The following is a 17,738-nucleotide window of genomic DNA, read 5'->3' on the forward strand; positions in this document are numbered from 1 at the left end:
CCAATCGGTCATCCAGGCAGCTCAGATGCGAGGTGGGCTCTCGCGATGCAGCAAACTAGTGGGGGAGATGCCGGGTGGGCACCGGCTTGGCACAGAGAGTGCTCCCTAGGCGCTCGAAGGACGAGCAAGGTCAGGGCAAAGATAAAGCGCTCCCAAGCGCTAGGGCCCAAAACACAGCGCTTCCAAGCGCTTGAAGGGTGAACAAAAAGTCCAGCAACCAGGTCCTTCTTGCAGCAAGGAAGGGGGAGGGGGCAAGGCTGGGCCAGGGGCCAGCTCACTGGGCCCTCCAGGCAGGAAGGCAGTCCCAAGTGGTGGTTCCTCCTGGCCTCCAGCAGCAGCAGCCCCCCTCAGATCCTGGACGAGAACAACTTCTGTGGGGACACCGCCCCATTTTTATACACCACATTCCTTTGTCTTTGGGCAGGGTGGGGGAGAAACCAGTCGCAGCTGGTTTTGGAGCACCCTTGATGTGCTCAATCACCCTTTTCATTCACTGGCAGGACTAGGGTCATCAGTCGCACCACAGGGGGCGGAGCCAGCATTGTGTGGGGAAAACCCAGCCTCATTCAGGACACAGGTGCACTCCTCCCCAGCCATCAGCATGCTAATCTCCACACTCACCACCGGGCAGACCCATCATGACTCATGGAGCCGGCATCCCAGCCAGCTCCAGCCAATCACACGCCAGCACCCTCACTGCACACACACATCAATGTCTAGAAGTGGCACTTCCCCACTAGACACATACACGCCGCACATACCATTGCGCAGCATTCACTCTCACGAGTTCGCACATACCAAACTTGAGCATGCACGCCTCACGCATCAGGAACTACCAGGGACACAGACATTCCCCATGCATTCCTATGGGAGGGCAGGCCAACCTCACTCCACGCACTCAGAGTGCGCACGCACTTTCCACTGGGACATAGTGAAAGTGCGCAGAAACCAAAAATCACTACCACTGGGTCACAAACACAAAGCAAAAAGTTTAGGGGTGAACCTGCCAGAAGGGCCAAGTCCAACACCCACTCTTGTAGGGAGGGACAATCTTACTTAGGTTTCTATGGTCATATAACCCTTCCCTACTTCTAGGGATATTGCTGCCACCAGTGGATTCTACTCCACTTAACTGTTACTCTCTTGCGAAAGCCAGGGTCTCTTTAGCCAAGGTAAGTTCTTGCCTCTGGATTCTAAGATTAACTTCCTTCATCCTAGCTCCATGCTCTCTTCTCTTAGGGAAAGTAATTCTCCTGAGAGCAGAGGCATCTGACCCTATTGAGTCACCAGAGTGATGAGATTCCCTGGAAAAGGATCTCCTCCTTCTGTGCTCATTGTTGAGCCTGCTTGAGGGTCTGGGTGGGTTTCTACTGATACTATTTCCAACGGCCGCGGGACGCCAGCAGCTATCTTTTGCAGCGCCCGGGAATTCTTATATGCAGCACCCCGTTTCTCCTATCGATTTCTGTCGAGTGAATTGAAGTTTTTTGATGAAGGGGATACAGTAACTACCTATCACGACGTTGTAGTTTTGCTGTAGGCAGCCTTTAATAATTTTAACAAAACCGATCGAGTGCAACCGAAATAGGAAACTGAAACAACTAAGTGAAGTAATTATTTGAAACATACACAGAAGATTTATACCCGTTTTTATGAACCACGAGTCCTTCTAGCGCTGAGCACTCTGGGTTGCCAGTTTAGGTCACAACTATTATGTTTATATAAATCGAACGAGAAAGAAGGAATAAGAAGGCGTTGTTTTTAACTTGAACCCTATAGTACATCGATCGCCTTAACGTTAGTACTAGAAATTGTGTCTCCTGAAGAAGGCGTCTCTTATAACGCCGAAACGCGCGTCGGAAAATATTGATTGCCACTGTTTTACTTTTTATTATATGACTGTATTGTATTGAAATTGAATAATTTGTCTTTTTATTAACTTTTGTTCTAATTTATGTGAAATTAGTGTTTGGTTTTAACATGAATACTTGAATACTTATTAAATGAAACAAAGATTTTTAAATTTTCTTGATTTTGTGGTTCCTTTATGTATTTACCTCCCTCATGTCTTGCTAAAATTATGCCATGATATTTACACATTGGGTTTCTACCATCTCCATTCTCATGTAGGCTTAGGTTGATCTGGTTAAGTTCTCCAACTTGAACCTGATCAGTGTCATCATCCTCATCATCATCATCCCCCTGATTTTCATCAGGGAGATCTTCTGTTGAGGGATGGCCCTCCCCTGTACTGCCTGATGGACCTTGGTTAGATGCTTTCTTGGCATCATACTCCTCTATTATTTCTATCAGGTGCCTAAGGGTAGGGTTTGAACCTTGCTTCAACTTTCTAGTTGTACATAAACGTCTTAGCTCATAGAAGGTTAGGGTATCATATCTAGAAGGTGCCCTGGGAGGGTCAGCTTCTACTGGGAGAGATCCACTAGGTTCTGCACTCACAGACATGATCTAATGAGGTGTGGTGTGTGCACCTACCTACACTAAGTGTTATCTACTAAACCTCTCTAGGAGTTGTAGTCAGGGTGTGCTATGCCCTTTGCTCTACAACAACTAAGTTCAGTAGAACTCAAGTATTTAAGACTTGATTTATATGTACCTCTAGGTACCTTAATGGGATCTTTCAAATGATATCTCAAGATATTATGGTAAAACAATCAGCAAGCTCTTATCTGAACCGCTGCACACCAATGTGAGAAGTTGGCCTGGTATATGATGTCCACTATTCTAGTGGGCACCTTGCACCAGTCCAAACAACCGTTATGGTGATGGTTGTAAAGTCAACCTTATAGACCAGCTATCCTACTGGTAGCATGGACAAAGAAGTCTTAGGCTAAAACTTCAGAGAGCATGTGAAGCCAGCTGTTTTACCAATAATAATCCCTTGAATATCAAATGAAAGGACACCACACAAGGTATATATACAATATATGTATTTATTACTAACACAACCCCTCTGGACTCTTTATGAGGTCAGAGTTTGAGATACAGCACAAGTTACTCAATAAGCATACTATAAGTTGCACAAATACAATTCTGACCTAGGGGCCTCACGAACCATATACTAAGTAAGTGGTATAAGAACCACTTCAGGAAAGGTGAGTAGGCCTAGGGCCTAGGAAATCGCTGGGGCTACACTGAACAGCCAAGGGATTGGAAGTAGGAGGCCCACTGGAAGCGTGTGCAGTGTCTAAACACACACGTGGGTTACCATGGAGTTTCAATGGGATTGTAAAAGTTACAAAGTAGTAGATTTCGGACACTTCCGTATGGACTACGGGAAAACCCTGTTAAACTAGGACACTTGGATAGTTAATACCCAAGGGGAGCACCGGTGTACTCGAGTTACCTCACCCAAGGAAGCCGGGTGCATAGGTGTTCTTTCGTGTCGGGTTTCGTCGCTGTTGCCTATGGAGAGCTGCAAGAAAGTGCTGCAGGCGACCAGGAGAAAAGTGTCCGGGTGGATCCAAGGGTGGATCGGAGTAGTGAAGAACCTGAAAGCAGAGGGGACAGAGTCTGGGTCACTAGCCAGTGACCAGGAAGGAACCATGAAGGAACCAGGCGATGTCGAGATGCAATCAGGTGAGGAGGTGAAGCTTGTCTCTGCAGCCACGAGGACCAGGAGGCGTCGACGGGAGGATGGGAAGATTGGCTTCAGTTCAGACCAGCAAGGTCTGGAGAGCTTCTCCTTCGCAGGGAAGCTGGAGCAACCCCGGAGCAACCAGGCAAGCGGTGTAGTTTTGCAAAGATGTCTTTAGAGGGGCCACTAGCCAACGGGCTACCAACCACAAAGACGCGTCGAGGTGAAATGCAGACGCAGGCCCCACGCGGCACTCATGGAGTGTGGAGGGCTGAGCTGCGGTGCAAATGCTGCTCAGGTCTAGCGCTTCTCAAATCCCAATGCACAACTTTGAGGGTACCTCAGAGCTGCACAGGTAGCAAAAAGCGGGTCGTCCAGGATGTCCAGTCCCATGTCTCACGTGTCCGCCATGGGTCTCAGCTTTGCTGTGGATGTGGGTCGGAGTCAGAGAAGTCTGGAAGTCCAGTTCCTGCATCGCTAGGTCTTCGGGTTCCGGCGGGAGCGTCAACAAAGCAAACTGGCAAGTTACTGATGGTGCCTGTTTGCACAGGGTGGTCACTCCTTGACCACAAGGGAGATGTCTTCAGTCTTCCAGTCGAAATGGAACATCGAAGGTCCAAGAGTTCATTTCAGAGTTTCTTTCCAGGATAATCTAATGTCTCTCTAGACACAGCTACTATCTTTATACTAAACTAAGGGGCTGGATTACCTGCTAGGTCCCTCCTATGGGTGGAAACTGAGAAGGGGGTGGTTACACCCCTTTCTCTTTGTCTCTTTGTCTCTTTGTCCAGTTTCGCGCCAGAGCTAGGGGTGGAGTGCCCCAGCAACTGGTTTAAACCGGACTATGCATGGAGCACCTTGTGTGCCCCAGGCAATGTCTGGAAAAGCATCTTTCCATTGAACCCACCCTTCCCCAATCCACTTCAACAGGAAACCTATTGTCCAGGCCTCCCCTGACGGAGTTTCGTCCAGCAGCAGGAGGTCAGACTCGTGTTTGTGGCAGCAGCATCCATTTTGTGATGCTGAGGCTCTGTTTAACTTTAACCGGGTAAAGCAATAACTACATGTCTTCTCCCTGTAGAAGGGTGGAATGCTACCCCCGCCACCAGGACTGGCGGGGGGGGTAGTATTCCAAAGTGCTTGACACCTTACACAACATGTTTTGATAAAGCCAAACGAAAGTTAGCATTAACCGTGAGGATTATAATGCACCTAAGAGTATATGGTATGGCTATATCATAGAACAGCTATAGGGACATGGTTCCGAAAGCTGCAGACAGGCTCAGCTCATGCTAGAGCACCATCTCACATAAACCCAAGCACTCTGCCTTCAGGATTGTCAAGGCCTGCCATAGGAGTGACTTATAGGTATATATGTGTCTATATATAAGGGTAGATATAGGAATACTATCTTAAGCAAGGGGTAATTATGCGACCTTGCCCAAGCTGAGTGATCAGCCTGTGGTGTCAGTTTGGATGGCCAGCCAGGGGTGGCACAATTCATGCTGCAGCCCCTGGTAGGCCTTGGATGCACCTATGCCCTGGGTACCTATGGTACACTATACAGCGGCTCACAAAGGTGACCCAATACCCAATTAGTTATGTACCTAAAGTACATGGTATGAATTTAGAGAGAGAACAGCTCGGCTGTTGGTCTGATTTGCAGGCCCACAGCCACACTAAATTTGAAAAACCAGTGAATCACAGCAAAAAGAGACCCTACTTTCCTACACAGCCCCCCCCAAATGCAGGGACATTAAACTAACCTTGACCAGTTGAGTCTTCGTGTTCTAAGTGGAAATATCTAAGAGTCCATCTGCATTGCCATGGTCAGTTCCAGCTCTATGTTCCACTGTAAAGTCCATACTCCTACAGTCGCCAAACTCTAACCATAGATATTTGATAAATCCAGGTTGCCAGGACAGGCCCGAGTCGCCTAGTACCTCTCCAGTACAATGGATATTAAGGGGCTTTACTTCCAAATTGTCCCTGTTTAACTTGTATACCGAGTGGGATGAGTATACGTCAATATATCTCATCAGGGCCTTAATAGAAGCCTCTGGACCCTCTGTGATAATGAGGATATCATCCGCGTAGATTGCCAGCTTCACATACCAGTCTTTAAAACATATCCCTCTTATCTCTCCATTATTCATAATGTCCTTAATCAATTGCTCAAGGGCTAGAAGAAAGAGTGAGGGGGACAGCGGACAGCTTGTCTAGTACCGTGTTCTAATGTGAAAGCTTCCGATAGTGCGCCGTTGATCGCTATGCAAGCGGTAGGTGCTGAGCACATAGCCATAACCATGTTGATGAAGGAATCTCCCAGAATAAAGGACTGCATGCAGTGCATCAGGAATGTCCATGAAACTCTATCAAATGCATTCTCCACGTCTAGGGTGATAGCTATTGATGGTTCTGACTTCAGCTTTGCTTGTTCAAGTACTTGGCATAGTAAGCGGGTATTATCATTAGACATTCGGTTTTTGAGGAACCCAACTTGGGAATTACTAATCAATTTCGGAAGGACCCCATTTAGTCTTGTGGCAAGAATTTTTGCGTACATTTTACAGTCTACATTTATCAGTGAGATCGGCCTATAGTTTTTAGGTAATAAAAGGTCCTTCCCCTTTTTTGGTATGGCTACAATGTTGGCTTCTTTCATTGAGTTGGGTGTGTGTCCCTCTCTGGCTATAGCATTAAATACCCTACCCAGGGTTGGTTGTAATGGCCCTCCAAATCCCTTATAGAAGGAAGCTCTGTCCAAGAGCCTTATTGCTTTTCAAGGATCTGATAGAGCTGGTTATCTCAGGGTCCGAGATGGGTTTCCCTAGCTCTGAACCTGCTATTTCCGACAGGCTTGGCAAGTTTAGGGAGTTCAGATATCTGGCACATTCCTCCGGGTGTAGTGTTTGTTTGCTTTTATATAGGTCTTCCTAAAAGGACATGAAGGCATTCAGACTCTCTATTTGTTTAGTCTGGATATTATTACTTGGAGTCTTTTATCGAGGAGATAGTGAACTGTCTCTGTTTGTGTTTGAGATAGGAGGCTAATAATTTGTCTGTTCTATTTGCCATCACAAAGTTTAAGGGCCTTAAATTTGTTGATCCACACCCCTGCCGTTTGCTTACAATTTGATTATATTCATATTTTTTCTGTACCAAAAAGGTTAAGAATATCATACACCTCTAATGGTAGCCTTAAGTGCATCCCACAGGGTAAAAGTGTCCGTGCCAGGAAGATCATTATGTTTAATATATTCACTTATTGCGTCCTCAATTTTCTTTTTGTCTTCCGGATTGGAGAGGACCTCGTCATTAAACCGCCATCTTTTGATAGGTGGAATGGAGTGTGTACCAGCTAGTCATGTGGTGATACAGGAGTGGTCAGACACTAGTTTGTGTGCAATGTCCGTTTGGTCGATAAGATGTGCAAAGGGGCCAGATATTAAGATGTAGTCTATCCTGGTGTAGGAGTTGTGTGGGGCCAAATAAAATGTATAGTCACGAGAGTCTGGGTGTTGAAGGCGCCACGACTCCTTAGGATGAAACCTAGAGCAGATGTTTTGAACAACTTCATGGAATCGAGAAGTTTGATATCTGCATTTAGATTGGCAATCAATTAGGGGGTCCGGAGGAAAATTAAAGTCACCACCCACTATAATAAGATCATCTTGTGGAAAGTTTCCTATAGTATCTGAGATCTTTTCCCAGAATTTGGGCTCATCGGCGTTAGGGCTGTATATGTTGAGGACATGAATTGAGTCTTCCCCTTTTTTCAGATGCGTGACTAACATCCTACCCTCATCATCATGTGTGTGTGAAACAAACAAGATGTTGGATTTCCTGGTTACAAGGGTAATAACCCCTTTTTTCTTGTATTCTGCTGGAGAACAGGAGATATGCAAGATCCAGTTGTATTTTATATAAGCAGCATCATCCTCTGAAAGTTTAGTTTCTTGAAGCAGAATGACATCGCCTTTTGTTTTATCTAAATAGTCGAAGATTTTCCTGCGTTTAACTGGGTAATTGATCCCCTTCACATTTAGAGAAACAATATTAAGGTCCTCCAAAATATTATTAATTTGAGACATCAACTGTGTGAATGATGGCTATAATTAACAGATAGGTAGATAAAGTGGACCGGAATCTCCGCCCTCGATCCCCTTGATGAATTAGTTAGTTTCATAAGATTGGCCATCTGGTAATGGTGTCTCACATTATAGCTAGTGAGGGCCAAGACCCTAACATTGTGTAGATATCAGTGCATACCTGTCCATGTAGTGAAATCATGAAAAAATATAACATAAACATACACATACAAAAAAACTAAAACAACCATACTTCTTTTTACCCACAATCCCTCCCTCTCCCTCCCCTCCCTCCCCACCACCTAAGGAATTCAGATGTTGGAGCTGTAACGGCAGGTCCGTGGAACTGTCCGCAGGGAGGGTATTAATACGAACTTTACTCAGTCTGGAGTTTCCATACTAGATTAATAACTAAATATTCTTATACAACAGTAACGCTTACGACATGAAAAGCGTAGATTGCAAATAAAGCTAGTAAAATATGTATTAACTGACATCTAGAAGTCTTGAGGATCAGTATATCTTGTTTAACCAGTAGAAATAAAATACACATTTCCAATCTATTAACCAGCTAAGCGTATGGGAACTGGATTTACCAACGTGACAGTTAAACCGAAAGACTTGTGATCAGCATATGTTAAAGAAGCATAGACCAAGCTGAACCATAATACCTGTATCTTCTTTGAAGGCCTAATCAGATAAAGGAACCATTTAAGCCTGAATGTTTTTAAAGAACGTGTGGGGCATCACAAATGTGAAAGCACTACAAAGCAATTACGAGACTCTGCCCTACATAGCAATAACAAGCAATTACTAACATTCACTAACATTCACAAGACTCAAAGGATATCATGGCTTCCTCTTATTCGCTGCTCCTGTTGAGCGTTTCATTTCCTGCACCAATGCTGTTTCCAAGTGTTCTGCCAGGTCTTTAGGATTAGTGAAGAAATATGGCTTGCCGTTTTCAATGATCCTGAACTTTGCTGGGCCCGCAAAAGAAAATTGGATGTTCTTTTCTCTTAATTTGTTCCTCAATACAAGGAAACCCTTCCTCGTATCCACCGTCGTCTTTGAGTAGTCCTGCGTAAATGTTATTGGTTGTCCTTCCCATAATGCCTGGTGATTTTTCCTCGCAAAATCAAGGATGGCCTCTGTATGTTGGTATCGCAATGGTTTGCAAATGATGGGGCGAGCCATTTTCCTGCTTGATTGATTGAACGTTGGTATCCTATGTGCCCTGTCCATTTCCAAGGTTTGATGGAATTTTATACCAGTGATCATGGGTACCCAGGATTCCAGGAATGCCACACAAGACTCAGCAGAATCTTCCGACCCTTCTGGAATCCCAAAAATGCGTATGTTTCCTCTTCTATTGCGGTCTTCCAACTCAGCTGCATGCTTTATTAGTTCGCTGGTGGTGTCCTGGAGGTATTTGATTTCTTTGTGGGCCTGAGAAGCTACATCTTCAATGTCGCTAATCCTTTGTTCTGAATCAGTAATCTTTGAGTTAATGGTGCTCATGCCTGCACGCATGACGGTGAGTTCCAGTTGCATTGAGTCAGTATTTTGTTTAGTGGACTTTGCCAATTCATGAACATCTGCTAATTTCTTTAAGATCATATCCGTTGTACTGTTAATATCTGGCTTGGCTTTGATCGAAAAGTCAGAGATCGTTGGTTCAGCTTAAGACTTTTTAAATTGAGCCTGTGTTCTTTTTCTGCCATCCTGCCCTGGCAACAGAAAATCTATACCAGAAAGGGAAGACGTCAGTGGTCAACAAGAAGTGAACTATCTGCCTATTCCTGGTCTTGGTATAATTGGTAGGAGATGTTGCCTGGAAGAAAAAAAAAACTTGCAGGTCACAAGTACCCGTCCCAAAATATAGATGGGCGAGGAGATACTATCAATTCTAGTGTTCAGATAAAGATGCGGGTCATTCGTCTCCCACTCAGCACTGCTGCAGTGACTGCGACGTTCTAATGGTCTTCAAGCAGTCTTCAGCCTGCACACCGACCCCCTGCCAGTCACTCAGCACAGTCGTCAGGCATCATTAAAAGCCCCAAAAAAGGGCACCAAAGAAAAGCACCCAATTCTACCCAAGACCAAGTCAGCTCAATGTGATGGTGTCAGAATGCAAGCACGTAGGCACAGGCACCCTCTCTTCCATCCAGGCTCAAAGGAACAGCTCCGCCATTTTACCAGCCAGCTCGCTATAAGGGGGAGATCTCAGCTGTATCAGCTATACTTCAGAAATCAACTCTCCTTCTCTGTAGCAGAGGCAGGGACCACATCAGGCAGAGGCACAGGCACTGCAGTTAAATTAGGCACAGCTTCTTTCCTGTATTTCAATATGTGCACTTGTAGCGTGGCTCGGGAGGTTACACAAGCGCCATTTTAGGGTCAGGCATACAGTATTTGGCTGAATATGCTAAAGCTGCATCAACTCTCTTCCTCTGTAGCAGAGGCAGGGACAAAATCAGGCACTGGCACTGCAGTTCAATTAAGCACCTCTTTTTTCCCTAGGTTCAGTAGGTGGTGTACTTGTATCGTGGCTCAGGAGGTTTCACAAGTGCCATTTTAAGGTCAGGCATAACGTGTTTGGCTGATCGTGCTAAAGCTGCATTATTGTCGATATGTGTAACGTTGTAGTCACCCACCTTCAGGCATGTACTTTATTGGGCGGTGGAGTCTCCTCGGTCAGGGCAAGATCGCATCAACACAGCATCCTTGTCCTGTTCCAGCTCCTACGGGTCACTGCCATTTTGTCTTCCAAGTTAGTAAACGCTGCCAAACTTTAGGATTGTTTTCCTGGCGACTCGCATGTTGATCACCAGTTCCTTTCAGCCCGCCTGGTGCTACATCACTTTACCTATATAGATCGCGTTTTACTTTATCTAGTCGCTATATCTCCAGCGCGATGGGGATATCCCTGCAACGAACAACGTGATCAGGCAGCCATTCCTCCTGCCATCCAAGCTTTTTCAAGATTTTTATGCAAGTAATCTGCATGCATTGTTAGAATACCAGATGTATCTCTCCATTCGTTTTTTACACTAATAACCATTTATATAGCACTTACCAATCAGAGTTTATTACTACCCAAAGAAACCCTTTTTTAGCAACCTTCAAAAATAAAAAGATTCAGGAAAAAAACTGTAAGATTATATATATATATATAAATAAATATATATATATATATATATATATATATATATTCACTGAAAAAACCATAGGTTATAGACCATATATAGTTAGGGATTAGCATTTAAAAAACCTTATTTTATTTGCACAAAACCATTGAAATTCCATATATAGTTAGTTGCACTAACTATATATCGCGGACCCGCAATCCACTGCTAATGATGTCACATATTACATCATTCATGACATGGTCAGTGACATCACTGATGACATCACTGATGACATCTCAAATGACATCACTGATGACATCACTGATGACATCACTGATGACAACACCCAGTGACTGTATGTTTCTGTAAAGTTAAAATATGTCTTACATATTGAAGAATGAGTGGATGTATAAGTGTCTGGATGAAGGATTTAGTAGGTGCATGACTGACTGTATGAGAGAATGATTAAATGTGTCTCACTGAGTGTATGGGTTAGTGATTAAAGTGTCTTAATTTGGCAATCATTATTTATGTTGTTCTGTAAACTGCTGCATGTTTAAATCAGTAGCTTTATCAGTAACTATATGGGTTATTGAATGGTTGCCCAAGTATTTGTATGGGAGACTGAGTATGTGTGTGGGTGGCTGGGAGGTGTATAACTCTGTGCATAGATGTGTGAGCAGTTGATTCCCTAGGTGTATGGGTTCAAAAGTGCATGTAGAAACAGCTGTATGGACAGTTGACTGTGTGCATGAGTATATTGGCGAGTGAATGGATATCTCAGTGCTACATGTCAAAGTAAGTACATATGTAAAACACACTCCATGTGAGAGTTGACATATATAAATAACTGAACATAAGAGCCAGTGAATGTGTGAGTGGCTGTATGAATCATTGTGAACTTGTATCAAGGATTGTATAAGAGAGTAAATATGTGTTACTATATGTTTGAATAAGTAAGGTGTTTATAACTGTATAGTTGAGGAAATGGAGATGTGATTGATTCTTTGCATGACTGACTAGGTGTGTGAGTAACTCCATGGATGTGTGACAGTCTGTGAGTGCCTGTTTACACTGAGTGTATCTAAGGTTATATTAGAGTCTGAAGATGTATTATCACATAAATGATATCATCAGTGATGTAATCAGTAATGTCAAATGAGATGTCAGTGATGTCATCAGTGATGTCATTTGAGATGTCATCAGTGATGTCATCAGTGATGTCATTTGAGATGTCATCAGTGATGTCATCAGTGATGTCACTGACCATGTCATGAATGATGTAATATGTGACATCATTAGCAGTGGATTGCGGGTCCGCGATATATAGTTAGTGCAACTAACTTTATATGGAATTTCAATGGTTTTGTGTAAATAAAATAAGGTTTTTTAAATGCTAATCCCTAACTATATATGGTCTATAACCTATGGTTTTTTCAGTGAATTTTCAAGGTTTTGTAAATGCAAATTCCTAACTATATATGGTCTATAACCTATGGTTTTTTCTGTGAATTTCATTGGTTTTTTAAAAGCTAATATCTATAGCTGTAAAATATATTCTTTATTAAGTGACGTATCACGTAGCCCGTGAGACGCCTCATGATGCATCGCATAACCGTGACGTATCGTCTCTGCAGCGCAAACCAAACCCAAAACGTAAGCGCGCCAGAACACGCTTAAAGATATATATATATTTTTTTAACCTTAATTAGACAAAATCCACACGTGCACATATCACAAACGTTCAAAAAACACAATATGTTGGACTCCCGTTACGCTGCCGGTTAGCTGCCCGGTTAACGTACCAGGAAGCACCTTTACCGCGAAAAATCGCAATTTATTTTTTTCTTATGCCCCGCAGGGAACTTTAATAGCCCCCTCATCAATCCTAGGGGTTCAGGAGGGGTCTGCCTTACCCCTTTCATTCATTTACACCTTTTTTTTTTCCACCTCTTGTCTCTCGATCCTACCGAGAGACAAGATGGCGGCCGCTCCGGACTGTTTACAATGTTGACAGCCAATCAGCTACTCCTCAGACTCCCGTTACACTGCCGGTTAGCTTCCCGGTTAGCTGCCCGGTTAGCTGCCCGGTTCGCGTACCAAGACGCGTCTCTACGGCGAAAAAATCGGATTTTTTTTTTTGGCCCCGCGTGGCTTTATAATATCCCCCTCATCAATCCTATGGGGTCAGAAGGGGTCCACCTTGCCCTCTTTCCTTCATTTCCCCCTTTGTTTTGGTCTCCTCTTGTCTCTCGATCCTACCGAGAGACAAGATGGCGGCCGCTCCGGGCTGTTTACAATGTTGACAGCCTATCAGCTACTCCTCAGACTCCCGTTACACTGCCGGTTAGCTTCCCAGTTAGCTGCCCGGTTAGCTGCCCGGTTCGCGTACCAAGACGCGTCTCTACGGCGAAAAAATCGTATTTTTTTATTTTTTTTTTGGGGCCCCGCGTGGCTCTATAATATCCCCCTCATCAATCCTAGAGGGTCAGAAGGGGTCTACCTTGCCCCCTTTCCTTCATTTCCCCCTTTGTTTTGGCCTCCTCTTGTCTCTCGATCCTACCGAGAGACAAGATGGCGGCCGCTCCGGACTGTTTAGAATGTTGACAGACACCGGAGAGCCAATCAGCTTCGCTTCGCAAAGTTCCGATACGCGAAAAGTACGCGAACCGGAGCGCAGCCCGGAGCGCTGTTACAGATATATATCTTGTTTTAAACGTTAATTTCTCAAAATCCACTGAAGCACATATATTGAGACCTAGCAAAGGCACATCGGGCTAACAGTCCCTACAATTTTGCCAAGTTTCGTGGAAATCCATTCAGCCGTTCGGGCTAAAAGTGAGGCCAACCGCCCTATGGAAATTAACATGGGAAAAACGCGTTTTGGGACCCCCCTTTTTTCTCGGCCCCCCCTTAACGAACCCCCCCCCAAATTTCCAGGAGCTGCTCAGAAACAAAATGTGCCATTTTCCGGAAAATTTCAGCCAATTCCGTCCACAAACGCCAAAGTTATTAGGCATAGAATTTTCAAAAGTTCCATAGAGAAAAAATCCTAACTATATATACCTACTGGCTATCGCCAGTAGGTAATATATATATATATATATATATATATATATATATATATATATATATATATATATATATATATATATATATATATATATATATATATTCAAGAGCAAAGCGCCAAGCTCTTCAGGAGGGCTACCCACGGCACAACCAGACTATCCAGCCTTCTTCTGCCCCCAACGACCTCACAGCCTCCCTCCAAAATGTTGAACAGAATCCGACGCATTTCGGGGCGGACACGCCCCTTCTTCATGGACACCAACAAAGTGCACAACACACTCACCATTTTGATTTAAATGCAATTTATTTAAATCTGGGCCACCCTAAGTGGGCGTGGCTCATCACGCTGTGCTGCCAGGCATGCTGGTAGCTGTAGTCTTAAATGGTGAGTATGAAAAATGTTCCTTGAGTAGGTTGTGCATCAATGCATTTGATCAGTCATCTTGGTTAATTCGCCTAATGTTAAAGGTGGGGGGTAGGCTCTGGGATGGTGATTGTTTTCGGGATGCGTCGCGCTGAACAAGCGAGGAAAGGTATCCTCGCTCCAGTCCTCGTCATGTTTTTCACTCCAAGGCGTTTGACGAGGCGGAGCCCCTCCCACGGTCACGGCAAACCGGGAAACATGTTCAAGAGCAAAGCGCCAAGCGCTTCAGGAGGGCTACCCACGGCACAACCAGACTATCCAGCCTTCTTCTGCCCCCAACGACCTCACAGCCTCCCTCCAAAATGTTGAACAGAAGTCGGACTCGTTTCGGGGCGGACACGCCCCTTCTTCATGGACACCAACAAAGTGCACAACACAATCTGCTTGCACGGACCCTACTACAGGAATGAAACTAACTCCAAAATGCAAATGCGGGCAATTGCAAACCTACTAAAGGAATATGTAAATACTGGAGGGACTAAATGTCCCAGAATGCAGTAGCGCTTAAACTAACAAAAGCGACGCCCAAGTGAGGGCTATTAACCAATTGAAGCACCGAAAACAAAAGGAACTTTTTGCAACGCCACATTGAGAGCGCCAAGCCTTTGAAAAAGAGGTTGTTACCTCGAAACGCGTCAGACAAGCAATCATAACATTGAGGCAAGCAGATTACAAGTACCGGATGGTGGGCGAGTCGTCGAGTGATCCCCTATATGCTTGGGCATTTTGTGGAACATATATATATATATATATATATATATATATATATATATATATATATATATATATATATATATATATATATATATATATATATATATATATATATATATATATTACCTACTGGCGGTCGCCAGTAGGTAGTTATAGTTAGGACCTAGTTTCCATAGGAAATCCACAACATCCTATTTGGAATAACTTTGGCGCCGGTGGAGGAATCTTCGTGAATTTCTCCAAGAAAATGGCCTGCTCAGTTCCGCTCCTTTCCTGAAAATTTGGGAGTGATTTGTCAAGTGGGGCTGAGAAAAAAGGGGGGTCCCAAAACGTGTTTTCCCAATGCAATTTTCCATAGGGACCTTTAGCCAGGGCTACAGCCCAAACGGCTGAACCGAATTACACGAAATTTGGCAGAGAGTTAGAGTTCGATTCGCAGATTGTGCTTTTTGTTAAATGGTGTAAATCCGTTCAGTAGTTTCTGAGAAAATTGCAAGTAAAATCATAGCGATATCTAGAGACGGGGTGCAGCACGTGTACGGAAATTCGTTCAATTACGAGCGCGAGATGCATGCTGATTGGCTGTTAACTGTCTGTCAACGCTCGAAACCAGGAAGTGTTGACGGCCATCTTGTGTCTCGGTAGAACGGACTAACAAGAAAACAGTAAAGAAAGTTGAGAAATAAGGGAAGGGGGTAGGCTACAAACATTTTGATCCTTTACGCTTGTTCAGGGGGTTGTACATGGATGTTTAGGCTCTATTTTTCTTTTAAATGAAAAATCGCGGTGTACGCGTACGGAAATACGTAGAATTACTAGCAGGAGCTGCATGCTGATTGGTTGTGAACTGTCTGTGAACACTCGATACCGGAAGTGTTGGCAGCCATCTTGTTCGTCGCTAGAAGCAAGTCACAAGAAAACAGTAAACAAAGTTGAGAATTAAGGAAAGGGGGCAGGGTAGAACCATCCTGACCCTGTAATTTTAGGCAATTTTTTAAAATTTTATTTTGAATAGGAAAATGGCGGAGTACGTGTATTTACGTGCACAAGCTGCTGTAGCGATCGCCCTTGGCAGAGCGGCAGATTGTCGCAAACATCATGTTGTAGGTCGCCTATGGAAATACTACAAGTCCCAGAAGGCCAAGCGGCACTGGGATCTGGGAAAATGGGAAGACCTTACTTAAGCTCCACCCCTGGAACAAAACGGGGCTTGTCAATCCTGTTCCTGGTCAGTTCTTTGTTTGTTGTCCATCTGAATGTTACCTGGAGAAATCAGTGACTAGCCTACCAGACTCCCGCCGCGACGACGAAGTGCCCGCGTGGTCAGAGCTGCGGACACCCGCCGCGACGACGAAGTGCCCCCGTGGTCAGAGCTGCGGACACCCGCCGCGACGACGAAGTGCCCGCGTGGTCAGAGCTGCAGACAACCGCCGCTTCCCTGTGAGTACACCAGAGCTGCGGTTGTTGAGAATCCGTGATGAGAGCGGGCTCGCTCTCTTAAGATACCTTTTCGTTTGTTAGGGTCAACCTTGAATACGTTTACTGTGCCGGTGGCACCCCCTTTGTTTTGTCTTTATCTATCGGAGCCGTAGTTCTTCAAACTTGCTTGAACCGGCAGATGCACCTCGAGAGCAAAGTACCCAAAAGAAGCATTTTGGGTCTTATATAAACCTCATCTTGTTTCTCTCACTTATCGTGGAGAGGAAGGATTACTTCGAATTCTCTGCTGGATCCAGGTTGAAAAGTGAGTTAACTTTTCAACGCCTCGGGGAGAAACCTACCTTCAACTCTTTAAGGAGACTGACTTCATTTACGGAATCTTCATCCACAAAAGTGGTAAGCCTTGTAACCTTGGGGGAGTGGGACTGTGTGAGTCCGTGTAGAGTTACAGTATCCTCTCTCTGTCTTCTCGTCCACCTTCAGGGAGAGCTCCCTGATAAGCCGCTGAACCCAGAAACCAAACCGAAGAGATCCGTGACCCCCACAGCCTTCCACTCCTTTCCCTTGCGGCCTCTTGCTGTGCGCACTCCAGTAGCGGTGCTTATCCCATTGTTGGGTGACGAGCAGTGGGAGGTGGCAAGGACTGTCATCCCGTCGTCCCTGCTGGGCATAGGATTCAGGTTAGTGGCGCCCGCGAATTCTTGCGCTGCTTTCAATCATTACAGCTGCATGCTGATTGGTTGTCGACACTCCAAACCAGGAAGTGTTGGCAGCCATGTTTTTGGTCGCTAGAACTGAGTCAGAAGAAAACAGTTAAAAAAAAAAAAAGGCGAGAAATAAGGAAAGGGGGCATGGTAGAAACATCCTGATCCTGTAGGCTTGCTCAGCAGGTCGTTTATGGATTTTTAAGCTCTCTATTTTTTTTTATTTTGAATAGAAAAATTGCGGAGTACGCATATTTACGTGCATGCTGATTGGTTGTCAACTGTCTGTCGACACTCCAAACCAGGAAGTGTTGGCAGCCGTCTTGTTAGTCGCTAGAACCGAGTCACAAGAAATCAGTTAAAAAAAATTAAAAAAATTAAAAACGTGAGAAATAAGGAAAGGGGGCATGGTAGAAACATCCTGATCCTGTAGGCTTGCTCAGGGGGTCGTTCATGGATTTTTAAGCTCTATATATTTTTTTTATTTACAATGGAAAAATTGCGGCGTACGCGGACCTACAATCACAAGTTGCATGTTGATTGGCTGTCAACGCTTCAAAGTAG

The sequence above is a fragment of the Lissotriton vulgaris genome, chromosome 3_1 (assembly GCF_964263255.1).
Source record: "Lissotriton vulgaris chromosome 3_1, aLisVul1.2, whole genome shotgun sequence".
NCBI lineage: Eukaryota > Metazoa > Chordata > Amphibia > Caudata > Salamandridae > Lissotriton > Lissotriton vulgaris.